Source organism: Gadus chalcogrammus, chromosome 14, assembly GCF_026213295.1.
Source record: "Gadus chalcogrammus isolate NIFS_2021 chromosome 14, NIFS_Gcha_1.0, whole genome shotgun sequence".
Taxonomy (NCBI): domain Eukaryota; kingdom Metazoa; phylum Chordata; class Actinopteri; order Gadiformes; family Gadidae; genus Gadus; species Gadus chalcogrammus.
In genome coordinates, this window is record NC_079425.1 from 480,646 (window position 1) to 497,721 (window position 17,076).

General features: G+C 46.9%; 1 protein-coding gene across 1 annotated transcript in view; it reads left to right on the top strand.

The window, feature by feature from the left end:
• The first annotated feature begins 9,036 nt into the window (after nucleotides 1–9,036).
• Nucleotides 9,037–17,076, top strand: part of slc1a2a (solute carrier family 1 member 2a) — a 21,185-nt gene continuing 13,145 nt past the window's right edge. The window contains exon 1 of the mRNA XM_056607809.1: nucleotides 9,037–9,179. The gene's annotated coding sequence lies outside the window, so the exon portion shown is untranslated. The remainder of the gene's footprint in view (nucleotides 9,180–17,076) is intronic.

Genomic DNA, 17,076 nt, shown 5'->3' on the forward strand with positions numbered 1-17,076 from the left:
CGGGGCCCGGGGCCTGGGGGGTCTGGAGGGGGTCCGGAGTGAGGGGGTCTACATGGAGGATCTAGAGAGGGGGCATTATTCAGACGTCGGGTTAGGATCTGAAGGGTGGGTGTCTGAAGGGTGGGTGTCTGAAGGGTGGGGGTCTGAAGGGTGGGGGTCTGAAGGGTGGGTGTCTGAAGGGTGGGTGTCTGAAGGGTGGGTGTCTGAAGGGTGGGGGTCTGATGGGTGGGGGTCTGATGGGTGGGGGTCTGAAGGGTGGGTGTCTGAAGGGTGGGTGTCTGAAGGGTGGGGGTCTGAAGGGTGGGGGTCTGAAGGGTGGGGGTCTGAAGGGTGGGGGTCTGAAGGGTGGGGGTCTGAAGGGTGGGGGTCTGATGGGTGGGGCTCTGAAGGGTGGGGGTCTGATGGGTGGGGGTCTGATGGGTGGGGGTGTGACGGTGGGAGGTGGCGGATGGGGGCGGCGGGTGGTGTTGGGTGGAGGTTTGGTTGACTCGGCGGGGTCGTTTCTGCCACATACTGATGGCGTTATTAGCTTCATTTTGTAAGCTATGTGAACTCTTTTGTACCTTTTTATTTTCTTTCTCTTTTAGGACTGTAATTTATGGACAGAGAACCCTTCCTTTAATCTAAACATGTCTGCTGTTGCTTTAGATAGAGGGGATCACTGGCACTGATTGAAGAACCTTGATCATTTGTGTTTCTAACTCCATCGATTGGATAAACATCCCGGCACTACTATTGGTTTGAGGCTAGTGGGATTAAGGACTGTAGGACGGTTATCATAATTTGTCACTTGTCATTTGTCAATATCACTTTTTAAACTGTCATTGATTTTTAATAAATTGGCAGCATTAGTGTTGTCATGGTATCAACACCATTGTACAGTATGTTTTATATGTTACTTTCTAGTTCAAATAGTGCTGCCTGTAAATATGCAGGAATATCTTTTCACTCAAATATATTTTTGCATGCACTATTTCCTTTTTAAAAAGTATATTTCAAGTATGTCCATGGTATTTCACCTCAATGAACAGATACTTCAATAACTCAATGGAGCTTTGAATACCTTCTCCCATAGAGACGGCGTTAAAGAGATTTGTCCACTAGAGGGCCATGGGTCAGGCTTCTGAGTAAAGCTATATTTAAGTTAAAGTAGGCCTTCTGCTGAACCAAGATATGCTTCAACACCTCCACGGAGATCCTGCTGAAGAGAAACCGGACACAGCTGTTGGTCAAATATTTGCACTGCATTTACATTCAAACTTTATCTTGAGAAGAGCAACTGACATTAACTGTCATATGGACTTTAATAGTCTTATATAGTATTGCTGTACATGTTTCTGTCTGTTTCTTATCCATATTAATTGAAGCATAAGTATAATTAATCTTACTTCCAGCTGATGACCAGTTGAGATGTGTGGATTTTTTAAGATGTTGACAATTTCATAACATTTGACCTTCTAACCAGCGGTATGATATAACCTGGATATAATTACACCTCAATATTTCGAAATTGACAGTTAGTTACATGTGGATTAAACCAATATTGGATTAGTATCAGTGAGCGGGGGGGGGGGGGGGTGGTTGTTTCCTGCCGTCCTGTAACGACCTCTACACCACCATGATTGGCTCGTTTCGGTTACGTTGTTTTAAATGTCAAAGGAGAGATCTCCCTTGATGGCTGAGCTGCAGTGATGGAGCAGAGAGACTCCTTCAGAAGAGGCTCAGCCTGGGAAACAAGGTGACGGAACCCCCCAGGAGAGAACCGGAGGTGCATTCTGAAGCCTCGAACCAGTTCTGTCAGCTCCCAGGTGGAGCTCTGGTGTCACATTCAGTCGATGGTTCCTGAGGGCCGAGGTCGCCATCATCTGCTCTACAGAGGGGTTCCATTGAGCGCGAGTTGTCATGCATACCGTCTGAAATGAGGTATGCATGACTGAAATATGGCCTCTACAGTGACTGGGGTCGTGTCTCTCCCACCTACCCAGCCTGCCATACCAGTTCATAATTATAGTACAGGACAGAGTTGTTCCTGTAGACGTACGGCCTTCAGGGTTATTAGAAGGATATTGTGCCGTGTTGTAAATGATCTGAAGTAAGGCACCGAGCCCAGGGGTGTGGTTGGTCTTCCTCCAGGAGTGGAGCACACCCGGTTGACCTTTGACTTCTGAACTCTTAGGCCACGAGCACCACGCTGCCCCCCTGTAGCTGGTCCACGAGCAAGGGCTGGAGCCCTGGGTCCGGACCTCCAACGCTCCCTACATCCGGGGAGGTTGTCGGCTGATCTCTGTCCCTGCCCCCCAGGCAGCCGTGCTCTGTTCTCCTTCAGCGGAAAGCTCCCTGGCTCAGAAGGTCAGCTCTGCTTTGCTAGCTTGTTGCCTGATAACATCCACGACTTATAAATGCACCGTTTGAGTTTGGTGGTTTAGTAAATGAAGGGACAACGGTAAACACCTCGCATTAAAAGCTGAAGCCTATAAATGAGTGTTTAAACTAAGTTTACATGCGGAGGTCACATTACAGTTTTTCTCAGTCGCTTTGGTTCATTTCTCAGATCAGAATTGAAATTCTCAAAACTACCTGTTCAATCTTCACATCAGTGTGTCACTTGTGCACATGAAAAAAACAGTTTCTCATTCATTTGAACATGTTGCAAATGCTTTGGTACATCCATGCACATGATTATGTACGATTCTCTGCTCCTACATTATCAATTGCTTATGTCATGTTGATCAAAAGGTATTGTAATGGTCTCTATGGAATAGCCTCATCCCCACAACGTTTAGGCATTAGTTCATTGCATAAGTCTTTACATGCAAAATGGTTGAACAAGTTGTCATAATATGTTAAGCATATTTCTATACATTCCTATACACTGGCATTAGACTCTTTTTTTGTGTTTTTTTTTCTAAATCTGTCCTGAATTGGTCAATTGCTACCAGGTGAATCTTGACTTTCTCTCAAGAACGGAAATGTGTGAAGTGTTAGATCAACAAACGATGAACCGGTTTACTGGAATAGCTCAAAGGTGCATCTCCTGAACCATGAACTGGCAAGTATATATATATATAGCTGGAGCACAACACAATGTTACATTGTCTGAGAATTTGTTGCCCAACAGACAGGAACGTCAGGAGTTGTAGGATGACTGCACTGTAATTCCTACAGCAATGCATGTACAGTTTACCCTAAGGAGATTTTCCTGTGTTCACATTTCTAGCAACGACATGGTCTGTCAACAAATTACAGTACAAACAGTCAAAGCGTAAATGTGAATCTTGTCCAGTCTCTTGCAATCAATCTCCCACATACACTAAGGTGTAACTTACAATTTACAATTATTGTCTTCAAAACTTTAGCCATAATTTACATCAGAACATCCCTCCAGAGTACACTGTTATATTGACAACATGACCAAGCAATTTGACTCTCTTATCCATAGTCAATGACCCAAGTACTTGTCATTCTGATGGCACTGACATGTAACTAGGATTTTGAGCAAGAGACTGGCTTTTGCATGAAATCCATGGTGTTTTGCTATTTGAACACATTGTTTTGAGAAATGCACTTGCTGCTTTGCAAATTTCAATTCTGATCTGAGAAATGTACCAAAGCGACTGAGAAAAACTGTAAGTACAGATTCTCTTTCACTTTTGAAAAGTACATTTCTGGAAGATGGAACGTTAATGATGACACCCGATGAATATCTCAAAACACTCATTATTGTTCATTTAGTTTTTCCACGACGGACCCAGCTGAACGTGCAGGCCCTGCTGAATCCATCCATCGTCTCCGCGTCCATCCGTCATTTCTGTCCCACCTTATGCCCACACCACCTGTGTGTCTAGCCCTAACCCTATGTGTGTGTGGTGACTATTCAAATGCTCGCTCCACGGTACGCCGGGCGAGAGGTGAGAGGGAGAGGAGAGGTCGCCTTCTGGTGAGGATTTTAACCCTTTAACCCGCAGTACCCCTTCTCATCACTTGGTGGCAGTCTGATGTATTGTACCTTAAAAAATGGACCTCCATTTTTTAACGAAATAAGGAAATGTTAATGTTTCATTAGTTATATTCGTACACAATAACAACCGTTGGTTTTATGTGAACGCATAGCAAATGAAGATAAACCAAATGCCCCTCAGCCCTAAAGAGGAGCATTATAATCCAGAGAGGAGCTGACAAGTCCCTCCCTCTACCGGTGGGGCCGCGTTCTTCTGCTCTGCGTAATGCGACCGTCTGTTCATTGTGGCTGTCGTTGTCATTGTTCACCAGCAGAGGGCAGCAGAGCGCTGCCTGCAGTGACTGTGTGTGTGTGTGTGTGTGTGTGTGTGTGTGTGTGTGTGTCTCAGCAGGAGGAGAAAGATGTGAAAGAAAGAAGTGGTTGATGTATGATTGATATATCTGCGTGTGGCGTGTTGGTTTACACTGTGGGGTCAGCGGACACCCCAGTGTAAAACAGTGACCCTAACCTAACCCCAACCCTTACCTAACCCCAACCCTATCCCTTACATAATAACATGTTGTTGCCAAACAACTCATCACCTACCTTGACACCAACGACCTCTTTGAACTCTTCCAATCCGGTTTCCGCTCCAAACACAGTACAGAAACTGCCCTCCTCAAAGTGACCAATGACCTTCTGCTATCCTCTGACACTGGCTCCCTAAATATCCTCATCCTCCTTGACCTCAGTGCTGCCTTTGACACGATCAATCAATCCATTCTCCTCTCCCGTCTCCAATCCACCCTTGGCATCACTGGCACCGCCCTCTCCTGGCTTGGATCCTATCTCTCCGACAGACATCAATTCATCGACATCAACAACTGTCAATCAGCCACTACTCTCATCCACGGTGTCCCCCAGGGTTCTGTGCTTGGTCCACTCCTCTTCATTCTGTACATGCTTCCTCTTGGTCAGATCCTCCGTCACCATGGACTCCGGTTCCATTGTTACGCCGATGACACAGCTTTACCTCCCCTCCAAAACCATCAGTCCTTCCACCCTCTCAACCCTCTCCAACTGTTTGACTGACATCAAGACCTGGATGCAAAACAGCTTTCTCAAACTCAACTCCAACATATCCGAAATCCTCATCATTGGTCCTGACACCCTCACTCACTCCACTCTGAACTTCACCCTTAACATTGACGGCTCCACCATCACCCCCTCCACCAAAATCCGTAACCTTGGAGTTATCCTGGACCCCACTCTCTCCTTCCTCCCCCATGTTAACCATATTACCAAAACTGCCTTTTTCCACCTCCGAAACATCGCCCGCCTCCGCCCCAACCTGTCAACTACCGCTGCTGCGACACTCATCCACGCTTTCATTTCATCCAGGCTTGACTACTGCAATGGTCTTCTCTACGGCACCACCAACAAAGTCCTCAAAAAACTTCAATATGTCCAGAACTCAGCTGCGCGCCTCCTCACTGGTACCCGCTCCAGAGAACACATCACACCTGTCCTCCGTGAACTCCATTGGCTTCCAATTAAACACAGAATCAACTACAAAATCGTACTCATCACCTACAAGGCCCTCAACAGCCTAGCCCCCCCCTACCTTGCCGACCTCCTCCATCACCACGCCCCCTCCCGATTCCTCAGGTCCATCTCTGCCAACCTGCTACAAGTTCCACGGACTGAGCGTCGGACTTGGGGTGATCGGGCCTTCTCAGCTGCTGCCCCCACCCTTTGGAATTCACTCCCCTCCCACATCAAAGTCTCTCCAACCCTCTCTTCTTTCAAATCTGCCCTCAAAACATACCTTTTCACACTAGCCTTCCCCACCTAGCTCCCACCTTATTCTTCATGTTTAACCTCTGTTTTTATTTTATTCCTAGTCTGTTTTACATAGTTTTGATAGGGCAATATGTAAAGCATCTTAGAGTACCATATTAAGCGCTATATACATTTAATTTATTATTATTATTATTATTATAATCCCAACCCTAACCCCAGCCCTAACCCTTACCTAACCCCAACCCTATCCCTTACATAATCCCAACTCTAACCCCAGCCCTAACCCTAACCCGTCAGTGAAGCCCCTCCGGTCTGAGTCTGGACTGTGATCATCACATTGTGTCCATGTGTCCCATCATGCAGCCGTTCGTATTAGGCTGTATGGGCTGAGGTGAAGACCTCCCTGCTGTGCACTCATCTGATCCAGAACACTGCAGTCAGACCACTAGATTAAGAGTATTGGCTTTACTATTCTACCTCCTTTTCACAAAGGCAGGCAGAGACCTCCATGCTGGAGCCACAAACCTGTTGATAGAAGGTAAAGTCGCCTATCATATGAAACAGAAAGTGGAACTAATCATAAGCTACGAACCACTTTGATGTATAGACTATGATCGCGGGTTGGTGATGGTGAGAACCATCTGGTCTGCGGCAGGGCGACTCTCTTTGTCTCTCTCTCATTCCCTCTCTTGATCGCCCACTCTCGTGTTCCTCTCTTTGTCTCTCTCATTCCCTCTCTTGATCGCCCACTCTCGTGTTCCTCTCTTTGTCTCTCTCTCATTCCCTCTCTTGATCGCCCACTCTCGTGTTCCTCTCTTTGTCTCTCTCTCATTCCCTCTCTCGATCACCTACTCTCGTGTTCCTCTCTTTGTCTCTCTCATTCCCTCTCTTGATCGCCCACTCTCGTGTTCCTCTCGTTGTCTCTCTCTCATTCCCTCTCTTGATCGCCCACTCTCGTGTTCCTCTCTTTGTCTCTCTCTCATTCCCTCTCTCGATCACCCACTCTCGTGTTCCTCTCTTTGTCTCTCTCTCATTCCCTCTCTTGATCGCCCACTCTCGTGTTCCTCTCTTTGTCTCTTTCTCATTCCCTCTCTTGATCGCCCACTCTTGTGTTCCTCTCTTTGTCTCTTTCTCATTCACTCTCTTGTTCGTCCACTCTAGTGTTCCTCAACACACCGAGGGCCGCACTGCCAGACGTCTGCCTGAAGGACGAGTTGAAGGAGGACGATGCAAGGTGTTCATTTGCTCATCACCTCCGCCGCCGCCAGGATGTTGATAACATCTCTGACGAAGAGCGAGGAAGAACACAGCAATGCTAACAACAATCCTAACAGCTATGCTAACAATGAGGAGCTAGAGACACAGCGATTGCTACAATTGCTACAATACAACAGATCAACAGAAAGCCTCACCATCAGCCTTGGAATTGTGTGGTTTTAATTATTGTTTTGTGTGACTTCATAGGAAAAGGTTCCAAGGAGAATATTACGCAGTCTTGTTTTCAAAAGCCATCTCTCAAATTTCATAAAATATTTTGCTTGAGTAATACTCAGAGCATCTTATGTTTTCCTATTTCATAAGTGTTGATGAAACTCTTCTGGTTCACAGATGATTGCATTTATTCAGAGTGATGACAGTTTGAACGCTCACACGCGTTTCCTGCTGTGTTTGTGATGCATTCACATCACTGCTAGGGCTTCCACTGTCGGCCATGGAGTGTTTGTATTATGTTTACCGGTCGACACTTTTATCGTTTCAGGGGTTTGCGTCCTTTCTTCTGATGGACGTTGGAAACAGGTCAGTTGTTTGACTTCTCTGCTGAAGAAACTAACCTTTACTCTATCACGTCCTCAACTCTGAGCTGCTCGCCACAATACGCCTTACTCTTCCCTTAACGCTTCCCTTAACCTGAAGAGGGGATGAGTTTATCCTTACTGTTCCCTTAACCTGAAGAGGGAATGTGTTTATCCTGACTGTTCCCTTAACCTGAAGAGGGGATGAGTTTATCCTTACTGTTCCCTTAACCTGAAGAGGGGATGAGTTTATCCTTACTGTTCCCTTAACCTGAAGAGGGGATGAGTTTATCCTTACTGTTCCCTTAACCTGAAGAGGGGATGAGTTTATCCTGACTGTTCCCTTTAACCCTTAGCTTAACCTGAATAGGGGTTGAGTTTTTCCTGACTGTTCCCTTAACCTGAAGAGGGGTTCATTCATTAGGTTAAGTGGTTCCTAATCTATTTTTCCGGATACTGCGACTGTTAGTCACTGGGAGCATTGGATCATAGCGCTGTAATCTTTGGTCTCCTCAGTGAGTCATGTTATGGCTCCAGTCCCCCCGCCCTTTAGACTGACATACTGCATCTTACAGACTGCATCTTACAGACTGCATCTTTCAGACTGCATCGTACAGACTGCATCTTACAAACTGCATCTTACAGACTGCATCTTACAGACTGCATCTTACAGACTGCTTATCAACATTAGCTCTGCGCTGCATGGATCACAACCAACCAACAAGGCAGCTTATTCACCTGTCAAGGTAAATATATGTGTGTCTGTGTGTGTGTGTGTGTGTGGGTGCGCCTGTGTGTGTGTGCGTGTGCCTGTGTGTGTGTGTGTGTGTGTGTGTGCGTACCCAGAGCCTGTGAGGTCAGGTGTTGGTGTGTTTCTCTGCAGACGCTCCAACATGTGCTGTCAGGGAGAAACGCTCTGAGAGGATTTGCTAAAGTTAGCTCTGAGTCCTGAGCGGCAGAGCGCGCAGTGCTCCCAGGAGCGTCTAATCCAGCCCCAGCAGCAGGGCCTGCACCGCCCAGGGCAGGCCGCTCCACGCTGCCACAGCCCCCTGCCGCCATACCTAATGTTATCCATAACCTTAATGTGCTCATCAGGTCAGGACCCCAACCAGCCTGCACAGCAGACTGGGTAGCATTAGGATGATGAGTGTCGTCAACGTACGGACACTGAGCCCTCTGAATACGTTGACTGTACCTGCTCCCGTGGGGGTCGGACCAGCCCCGTCGGACTGATAGACCTTCAGCGGTGGTCACTGCGGTCCAGCAGAACCTCAGCCTCCTGCGGTACACATGAACGCTGGTGGAGGTGTCCTCTTCCTACACTACCTGTGTGTGTGTGTGAGCGGGGGCTCACGTGTGTGTGTGTGTGTGTGTGTGTGTGTGTGTGTGTGTGTGTGTGTGTGTGTGTGTGTGTGTCCCAGAGACAGGAGGGAGGGAGGAGAGATTTCCGTGTCCCACGCTCACAGTGTGGGTCACGAACAGCCACCGGCTGACATACCTGTTGAACTCTGTATCGGTTGATTACGTTCCTTCAGTTCACTCCTAAACCTTAGAAGATATCCGCAGCAGATTCTTCTCAGAAGGTTTACAGAATCTGTCACTTCAGAAGGAGGCAACAGTCCAGAGACAAGCCGAGACATCCCCAGGTGAGCACATCTGTTTAATGTGTTGTTTTTATTCGTAGTATTTTTTTTTGTTCTGATCATCATATTGTTATCATTTAAAATATCCTCACCCTCCTCATTGTCCCATCTGATATGAATTCCAAACAACATAAGCCTGTATGTTCTACGTTGTCTGTATCGAGCAGCAGTCAGGTTAAAACAAGGACTTATACACTCACACTTCTTCTTACATACTTTTTCCAAAACTGTTGTATTCCAGTCTACTGGGTTGAGGAGTATTGGTGAAGGAGAGCATAGGTTTGTTTGGGATTAACGCTGTCTGTGTTCCTTAAGTCATTCCGTAAGCCAGTGTCTCTCGTTTCTGCTATGGTTAAAGCACTACCATTGGGCAATGTGCCAGGTAATACACAAGTAAATTAATATAAATATAAAGTAGAGAGCAAGGTGGATACCGGGCCTCAGTGGGAACCAGTCGCTTAAAAATAGCTGAGTGGCTAAACTGCGATGTGTTGGCTGAGCTTTGGGATGTAGAGCAGTAACAGGAACATTCCGTCATGGCTCCAGGCAGAACAATATCACGCTGTTCTCTTAGCTTAGTCTGACTCGTGCATAATCATAAACAGGGTGTCATTTCTGGCCACAACAACTGCGCTAACAAGTGACAAACACACTCTGGGTGTCACTGATATGACCAACATCCATAAAATCCGTGATCTAATTCCTACAGCCATCAGACGGCTGACAGCTCGTCACCATTTGTACATAAACAAAATGTCATTTGATGTCTGACAAGACGAGATGAAAAACATTACATTTGACCCTGTTAGTTAATTTCCCTCCATATTCTGCATCTCCTTGTCACGGCGAGCAAAACCTCACAGCAGTTTAACATTTACTGATTTGATGCAAACATTTCTCTTATCAACTAAACCTTGGTTCTATAAGACTAATATATGTGTATATACAGTATATATATATATATATATATATATATATATATATATAATATAGGTGGACGTACACTTTCATGCATTTTAAAGCTGCTGCTGCCTGGTAGGTTTAACCCTAACCCTGGTAGGTTTAACCTAACCCTGGTAGGTTTAAACCTAACCCTGGTAGGGTTTAACCCTAACCCTGGTAGGTTTAACCCTAACTCTGGTAGGGTTTAACCTAACCCTGGTAGGTTTAACCCTAACTCTGGTAGGTTTAAACCTAGCCCTGGTAGGTTTAACTCTAACTCTGGTAGGGTTTAACCTAACCCTGGTAGGTTTAACCCTAACCCTGGTATGTTTAACCCTAACTCTGGTAGGTTTAACCCTAACCCTGGTAGGTTTAAACCTAACCCTGGTAGGTTTAACCTAACCCTGGTAGGGTTTCTCACTACTGTGTGCTAGAATGACCCCTCTTGAGTTAGCTCACTATTTGAAATTCTTCACGTTTAATAACTGTTCTCTGAAACAGAATTAATTGTCCTTAAATTAAAAACAACTCCATTAAAAGCAAACATAAAATATCACCAATTAATAAGGATATGAAAACTTAAGTTGATTATAGTTGTTTCTTAAGTACTGGTTTGTTTATGATAAATCATGTGGAAAATGAAACTCCTTCTATGACCTGAAATATGCAGCTACCTTGTCTTTCAACATTCGGAGTAAACTAAATATAGATATATAAGATATGGATGAAGATAAAAATAGTAATGAAAGAGAATCAAAGAAAAGTCTCCTATAAATGACCTCTTCACAGACTTGCCATGATGGTGTTGTCGATGGATCGACAGCCGATCAGCCGATCAGCCCTCCCCCCCGGCCCAGTGGGCTCTCCTTTACCTCCAGATCTCCTTAGGGTCCAGGGTTTCCTCACATGCCGAGCAACTCCTACTTTAAGTTACATAACAGCAGAGTGCAGCAGGGATGTATTCCTGTTAGCCGAAGCAACATGAAAGTTGGGACATGATGTTGGCCTCTTCTCCCCGTTTGGTATCATGAGGAACGCTCATATATATATTATATATATATTAGGGGTGTAACGATTCATGCGATGCATCGATGAATCGACTGTCAGTCCTACCGATTCAACTAAATCGATCTGCTAAAATAAATAAATAGAATGAATCACTTTGGCTTCACCAATAATCGATATAAATGCTTTAAATCGTATGAATCGATCGTATGAATCGATATGAATAATGTTTTAAGACTTAGTTTACACGTTTACTTTGTGAAGTGCAGCTTGGTAATCCGTAACTCTGTCATCAGCTAGTCAGATGCAAGTAAGTCCCACAAGAGATTTTTTTCTCCCTCACCCTCTACTGGAAATCAAAGTTACTGAATCGAATCGTGGTTTACAGAATCGAATCGAATCGTTCCAAAAAATAATAATTGTCCTTGAATCTAATCGCCAACTACTGAATCGTTAATCGAATCGAATCGTCTGAAGCCAAAGATTCACACCCCTTATATATATATATATATATAGATACATAGTAATCAAATCAGCTTTTGTTTTCCATTTTGAAGGGGCAACGTGCGGTATGAAACATCAGTAGAAATAAACCAAAACGTGTAGAAAGAGAAGCGGAGGAATGTGCGAGTGCATCTCACAGATGCATTGTTATGGATTCTCCCCGGCAGGCCTCTCACCTCTGTCTGTGTGGATGTGTGTGTTGGATTAGCAGGGCTCAGAACAGATTAGATAATTATAGACACCTGAAGTCTAAGCTCGCTGTGTGCTGTCAGGTTGTGCAGCATGAGGTTGTCTTGGTTAAGAGCGAGGAGGAGGAGGAGGAGGGGGAGGGGGAGGAAGAGGAGGAGGAGGAGGAGGAGTAGAGCAGGCATGATGAGCAAAGGACAAATAGTTAGCCATGTGTCCTGACAGCCTCTGTCTCCGCTGCGGTGAACAGAACAGCTCCGACTGCTCAGCATTAATTACTGACAGTAACCTGAATAAGATATGCCTAGCTTCCCTTATCTTCAGATGCAGATGCAGGGACAGTCAGAGTTTTCTCTCAGGGGAATAACGTCTGGAGGTCATTATCTCCTGCAGAAGGCCAATGCATGGTCCTATAGTCCCCAGTACAGCAGATGATCAGGTCTGTGGGGAGAGGGGTCCGCACTCCCCTCATGTCGTCCAAACACTGTCCCCATGGTAACAGCAGGACCCGGAGCATAATGCAGCGTCCCATCGCTGGCTCCTCACAGGGCTGCTGCTGTCACGGCGTCATGGTGACTGAACGGAGGCACTGCCCTCTGGTCTCCGAGGGCCGGAGGACAGAGGGCTGCTGCTGTCACGGCGTCATGGCGACTGAACGGAGGCACTGCCCTCTCGTCTCCGAGGGCCGGCGGAGAGAGGGCTGTTGCTGTCACGGCGTCATGGCGACTGAACGGAGGCACTGCCCTCTCGTCTCCGAGGGCCGGAGGACAGAGGGCTGCTGCTGTCACGGCGTCATGGCGACTGAACGGAGGCACTGCCCTCTCGTCTCCGAGGGCCGGCGGAGAGAGGGCTGTTGATGACATCACCTCCTCACCGTCCTCCCTCGCAGTGCGGTCGGCCCGCATCAGTTGAGGGAACTGGACTGTGCTGCCGGTTGCAATCTTCTCTCCAGCAGACCTCACGGGGCCCCGTCGGTGTCGAGGGACATACATCCCCGCTCATAGAGGCCATCCTGGAGGTTCACATGGGTAACATGTCGAATGATGCGTCCTTTATCAGTGCGTTCCTTCCTATTTTGTCTGGAAGATGCACAATTGATAAAGGCACTGTGGGCACTGTGGCAGGCCGTCCTTTGCCTTCTACAACAAGCTCTCCGGTCTGCAGCTCTCAGGAGGGGGTTAGGGTTAGGGTTAGGGTTAGGGTTTGGGTTAGGGTTAGGGTAAGGGTTAGGGTTAGGGTTTGCCTTCTACAACAAGCTCTCCGGTCTGCAGCTCTCAGGAGGGGGTTAGGGTTAGGGTTAGGGTAAGGGTTAGGGTTAGGGTTAGGGTTAGGGTTTGCCTTCTACAACAAGCTCTCCGGTCTGCAGCTCTCAGGAGGGGGTTAGGGTTAGGGTTAGGGTTAGGGTTAGGGTTAGGGTTAGGGTAAGGGTTAGGGTTTGCCTTCTACAACAAGCTCTCCGGTCTGCAGCTCTCAGGAGGGGGAGGGCTCAAGCCCGACCTGCTCATTATCAATTCAGTAACTACTCACCAGATGAAAGCACTTAGTTTGTGTTTTATAGACGATGCTGCTGCACATTGCATAAGTGAATACAAAGAAGGCCTAAAATTAATAAACAGGAGTATTAATGTATGCATGAGATCTAGTTTTCACAATATCCACGATTCAACAGAGGGAGCATTGCGCTGGTATGAAACTGTGTTGCGTTTGGTTTTGCCATTGTAACACTGGCAAAGCTACCAGTGACACTGGTAGCACTTTTGGAATAACTGGAGTTCTGGGCAGCAAAGGCCTTTCGTTATCTGATAGATGGAACCAAGGTTCCGAGGTTGATCTGCACATTGTCATCCGCGTATAATTAGTTATTTTCTTATATGTGTGTTTTGGTCCATGCGACTCTCCATCCTTTGGAAGTCCAGGTTTCCTCATGTGGGACCTTCTCAGTCTCGAGATACGCATCGTTCTTCTGTTTGGAGGATTAGACGAGGAAGGAGGAAAATGCCCAGCGTGGATTTTCACTTACTTCCTCGGACTAAGCTTTGTTGACGGGCGGTTGGCTCCACCTTCCTCCCTGGAAGACTCCAGCAGACAGGCGGGTGAGCCAGTTCACCTCTTCACCGCCGGTTAGGAGAGCAGACGTCCAGGCTAATCAGAGTCCTCCACTCAGAGCATCGCTGGATACGGCGCAGCACGTCCGCGGGCATTTGGCGGCCTTTTGTTTCACAAGTTGAAGGAACCCAACTGAAGGGCTTAGAGAGAGGAGCGCACTTGAAGGTGATATTCGGACTGGATTTACCAATGGATCAGACATGATTTGGTTTGTTTCTTCAGGGATTCTCATGGCTTTGTAGTCACTCGCAAATCCCCTTTTTTTCAATTCCAAGCAACAACAGACAACTCTGGGTAAGCAATGCTGCAAGTGCCTCTGTCTCTGTTGTTGTTGTTGTTGTTGTTGTTATTGTTGTTTTCGTTGTTGTTCAGTATAGAGTGCATTATCGGAAACACTCCTTGACTTTCAGCCAGACCTGTTATTCTACCCTGCTATAAATAAGAATATTATGACATTGATGCATTTGCACACAAAGAAATGTTTTGGTGAATTTGTCTTGTGTTTTTCAAACTTGAATCCTATTTGACTTCCCCTCACTCTTGATAAGTGGTCATTATTCAGGAAGAAGGAGTACGCTTACTCCGTGCTCTCGGCTTGGCTAACCCTGGCCCACAGAGAGAGAGAGCTTCTGATGATTACTGAGCCAGCGCGGGAGGGGGGGTACTCTAAATGGTCGATAATTATCAGGCAGATCATTTCATTTGTTGCAGAGGAAAGGGATCACTACATTGTATATATGTGTGTGTGTGTGTGTGTGTGTGTGTGTGTGTGTGTGTGTGTGTGTGTGTGTGTGTGTGTGTGTGTGTGTGTGTGTGTGTGTGTGTGTGTGTGTGTGTGTGTGTGTGCGGGGGTAATGATTATGCGGGCGGGGTTGTCAATATTTTGGTGGCGTCTTGGTGGCGGCAGTGACCCCTGCGGTCTGATCCCGCTGTAATCTGAGGGGCGGGGCCAGCTGGTTCGTTTGACGGCTTGACTCTTCGTGTGCCGCCCCTCTCGCCGTTACGCAACTCAATCAGCTGTGTTCTGGGCTAATTGGATCCTCTTTAGAGGGCTTACTCTCATTAGAGCTCAGGCTGTGTGTATGTGGAGGCTGCCCTGTCCGCCTGCTTTGGCCGTTTTGTGGTCAATTTGTTCTTCGCTGTCATGGGACGTAGCCTCTCATTACCACTTAAAAATGGCAACAAACAAACTATAATTGTCCTCTTTATAAAACCTTGGATGCTCTCTCTCTCTCTCTCTCTCTCTCTCTCTCTCTCTCTCTCTCTCTATATATATATATATATATATATATATATATATATATATATATATATGAATGCATATAGTATTGCGGTGTAGATCTGTGTATAACTGTGGAGGATTCCATTGAGCGAGGTGCATGTGTTCAGCCTTAAGCCAGGTGTAGAGCGGCAGGGAGCAGAGCTCCTGACGGCTGACCGTTGATCCGGTGACCAGCGAGGGCTCCGAGGGTTCAGGTGTATTAGAGTTACGTCATGGCACGGCACCGCGCTGCTGCAGGGATCTGAAGGAGGGGGGGGGGGCTCTGAGCTACAGCCTCTCAGTGAGACCACAACAAACAACGAGACCTCAGGGGTAAAGTGGGCAGCTTCTCCCAGGAAGAGCGTTGAAACATAATCAGATCATATCATTTGAGGATGGACAATCTTGCAGATGTATTTTACTTTTCAAAAGGTTCTTTGGATTGTAAAAATGCTAATGTGGAAGTTGTTAATTATAATGTAATCACCATCTTCTATGGACACCCCGTCTCATGTGAGGCCTTTATTGTGCTGAGCTCGGCCTGAAGCTCCCCGAGGGGGTGGGGTCCCCCTGAGGCCCCACAGACATTAACCCGGGGTGGGGGCCCCCGAGGCCCCCCAGACATTAACCCGGGGGGGGGTCCCCCTGAGGCCCCCCAGACATTAACCCGGGGGGGGCTGCAGCGCTGGGCGTCTTGGAGCCATGCGGGGGTTTGCTGTTCATCAGTCCTCACACTCGCCCGCTCTGAATCCCTTCCTCAACTCGGTTATGCTTCATTCTTTCCCCTCCAACCCTCCAGTGAACACTTTCAAATAAACGCTTCAAAGATTGATTAAGTCATGTCTGGCGACGTCTCCTTCTCGGCTCTGTTCCAGGCTCACTCTTCTATTGTTCTCCTTATTCTCCTTTTGACCAACTTCAGTCTCTCAGACCGCATGCATTCTCTTTTTAAATGACAATCGCTTTGGGATAGACATCGAATGCAAGATGGGAGGCCATCATCTATCGTTCCATCAACATGCAAGCCGCTGTAAAGCCCAGGTTCTGCCATCAGGTGCAGCAACATATAGATATATTATAATATATGGATAATTATTCCTTTTTGTCCCATTGTCATTTAGTTTATTTGTATTGTAGCTAATTTGGTTGAACCACACAATGAGGTGTCCTTAACCCAACTATGTTTCCCAAATGAAGGATGTTTGCATCGACGGTGTAGCCCCAGAACACGTCTGCATAAAGGGCTTCTCATTTCATATTTGACCTTAAATGAATCAGAGAACAGGAAACGTAATTGGAGCTCAATTATATCTGACCACACATTTCACTCTTAAATGTACCCTACAGTTTCTGTCCGTCCTCGATAAGGTGAGGCAGCCATACAATTATGGAAGAACTTGTTTCAAATATTTCAGATTTGCATCCGAAATTCTAAGAAATGGATGAGGTTATTAAAAGTGTAGCCAGAGATACCTCCAAAATATGAACTCAAATAACCACGGATATAGCATCAACAAATATAGATATGTATGTATGTCTATATATATGGAGGCTTTTTAACATGTAAGGTGTCTTCTGATGGTTACCCGAGATCATTCCCCTCAAACAGCTGCCTGATGTCCACACAGCCGGGGGGGCAGGGGGAGACAGGGGGGAGACAGGGGGGAGACATGGGGAGACGGAGAGGAGATATAGGGGGGAGATGAGGGGGGAGACGGAGAGGAGATATAGGGGGGAGATGAGGGGGGAGACATGGGGAGACGGAGAGGAGATATAGGGGGGAGACGAGGGGGGAGACGAGAGGAGATATAGGGGGGAGATGAGGGGGGAGACGGAGAGGAGATATAGGGGGGAGATGAGGGGGGAGACATGGGGAGACAGTGGGAGACAGGGGGG